The sequence below is a fragment of the Lathyrus oleraceus genome, chromosome 5 (genome assembly GCF_024323335.1).
Source record: "Lathyrus oleraceus cultivar Zhongwan6 chromosome 5, CAAS_Psat_ZW6_1.0, whole genome shotgun sequence".
NCBI classification, from domain to species: Eukaryota; Viridiplantae; Streptophyta; class Magnoliopsida; order Fabales; family Fabaceae; genus Lathyrus; species Lathyrus oleraceus.
The window spans coordinates 485,167,530-485,170,477 of record NC_066583.1 but is presented as its reverse complement, the minus strand read 5'-3'; positions in this window follow the sequence as shown (position 1 = coordinate 485,170,477).

Here is a 2,948-nt window from a genome sequence, read left to right as displayed (position 1 = left end):
CAGCCTCTTATAGCTTGGTCTCCATTAAGATTCTCATTGAAGGTATCTCCACTTCAATTGGGAGAACAACTTACATCCCGTATACTAAAGAAGATGGAGTTCCCCATATTGAGGTGCGAACTGAGGTCCGATATCCATGTAGTGCAAAGGGTAGCATTTTGTGCAAATCCTTGTAGGTTTTCACCATTTTCTGTAGGATCTTTTTGATGTTTTTATTAGCGGCTTCAACAGCGCCATTCATCTTTGGACGATATGGTGAAGAGTTATGGTGCTCAATCTTGAAGCCTTCACATAATTCTTTCAGTGTCTTATTATTCAGATTCGTCCCATTGTCTGTAATGATCCATCTTGGAACTCCATAGCGGAAAATAATATCCTTCTTAAGGAATCGTGCGACCACTTGTTTTGTTACATTAGCATAAGAGGCGGCTTCTGCCCATTTGGTAAAATAATCTATGGCAACCAGTATGAAGCGGTGACTATTGGAAGCTTTAGGCTCGATGGCGTCAATCATGTCGATGCCCCACATTGAGAGCGACCAGGGTGATGTCAAAATGTTTAGCAACGTTGGTGGCACATGCACCTTATCAGCATAAATTTGGCATTTATGACATTTTCTAGCATAATTGAAGCAGTCGGATTCCATGGTCAACCAGCTCCCAAAATCTTATTATCCATGCATGCCCATTGGCATGGGTTCCAAAGGATCCCTCATGAATCTCTTTGATCAATAGGTCTGCTTCATGTCTATCCACGCATCTGAGCAGAATCATGTTGTGGTTTCTCTTGTATAACACACCATTGCTTAAGAAGAATTTGGATGCTAATTTCCTCAAGGTTTTCTTGTTAAGGGTTATTGCATCTGTTGGATATTCTTGGTTTTGAAAATAACATTTGATGTTGTGAAACCAAGGTTTACCATTAGACTCCTCTTCAACCAACTGACAGTAGGCATGCTCAACTTTCCACTTTATCTGGATGAGAGGCGCTTCATTACGGAATCTAACTTGGTACATAGAAGCCAACATAGCCAGAGCATCAACTATTTGATTCTCAATTCTCAGGATATGACAAAAAGTGATTTCGTCAAAGTTTTTTATCAATTCGGTGACATAGGCACGATATGGGATCAACTTGGTATCACGGGTTTCCCATTCTCCTTTGACTTGGTAGATCACCAAAGCTGAGTCTCCACATACTTCAAGGATTTTGATTCGGGGGTCAATTGATGCTTCAATGCCTAGGATGCACGTCTCATATTCTGCTATATTATTTGTACAATCAAAACACAACCTTGATGTGAAAGGAGTATACCCCCCATTCGGATTCAACATAACAACTCCTACGCCATGCCCCATGTAATTGGATGAGCCATCGAACATGAGCTTCCATCGAGATCCAGGTTCAGGACCTTCATCAGGTCCTGAGCTTTCACAATCTTTTACTACCATAATGTCTTCATCAGGGAAGTCAAATTTCAACGGCTGGTAATCTTCAACAAGCTGGTGTGCCAGGTAATCAGACAACACACTTCCTTTAATAGCTTTCTAAGATGCATACTGGATGTCATACTCAGATAGTAACATCTACCAATGGGCGAGTCTTCCAGTTAAAGCAAGACTTTTGAAGATATACTTTATTGGATCCTTTTTGAAATCAACAAAGTAGTGTGACAAATCATGTACTACCTTAGAAGGCGGGCGACCCATGCTAAAGCATAACAAGTTTTCTCCAAGAGTGAATATCGAGTTTCACAATCGGTAAACTTCTTGCTTAAATAGTAGATGACATTTATTTTCGGCCGACTTCATCGTGTTGCCCTAGCACGCATCCCATTGACTTTTCAAGCACAGTAAAATACATAAAGAGTGGTTTCCCCTGAACAGGTGGAATTAGAATAGGGGGCTCTTGCATATATTGTCCGATATTTTGCAACTCCTTTTTGGGTACTGAAGGATAAGATTGCGAACTTAGCAGTTTTGTCTACTAAAATGTTAATATTTTGCCATCCTTTTTGGGTACTGGCACAATATTTTCTATCCATTGAGGGTATTTTGCAACTGCTAGAAAACCGACGTCAAATTGACGTTTCACCTAATCACAAATCTTTAGAGCCATGTCGGGTCACGCTCTTCAGAGCTTCTGCTTCACCGGTGAGTAATCTGGCCACAATGGTAGCTTGTGGACAACAATATCAGTACCAAGACCTGGCATATCCTAATACGACCATGCAAATACATCCATGTATTCTTGTAGCAACCTGATCAGTCATTCTTTGATGTTTGCCTTAAGTGTAGTACCAACTTTGACCTCTTTCTTCTCTTCCTTGGTGCCAAGGTTGATTGTCTTCACCGGTTCTTGATGTGGCAGAAGAGCCTTGGAGTCGTGCTCGAGTAGCCTTGCCATTTCTTTGGGGATGTCGCAATCTTCCTCACCCTCCTCTTCTGCTTGGTAGATGGGGAATTCAAAGTTATAGTAAGTAGTAGGGTCATCATATTTAACTGGTTTATTGATTATTCCACTTGTTTTTTGAATGATGGTCTTCTTAGAAAAGTGAAAATAAAATGCAAAAGACAGATATTTTTTGCAGTTTTTGAAAGGATTGTCATTTTAAGGAAAGAAAAACAAATAAATGAACGATAAGAATTTGAACAAAATGCTCTTTATTTGTCATAATGATTTTGAAATTTAAAGTGGCCCTACAAATGATTCGTTAGCCTTGGGCAGAGCTAAGGATTTTGAAAAACAAAGGAAAGCACAATTACTTTGACACGGGAAAAACTTCTGGAATCTTGATTGCCTCCCAATTTATTAAGGTTGCTTCACAATGGTATATCAGATTTGATGCTTTTCCAACTTCAGTATCATCTTCAACTGCACCAACTTGATCCCCATGGATAAAACCTGTGATTAGGAAGACTTCTTGAATGCTCCGTATGCGGTCCTTT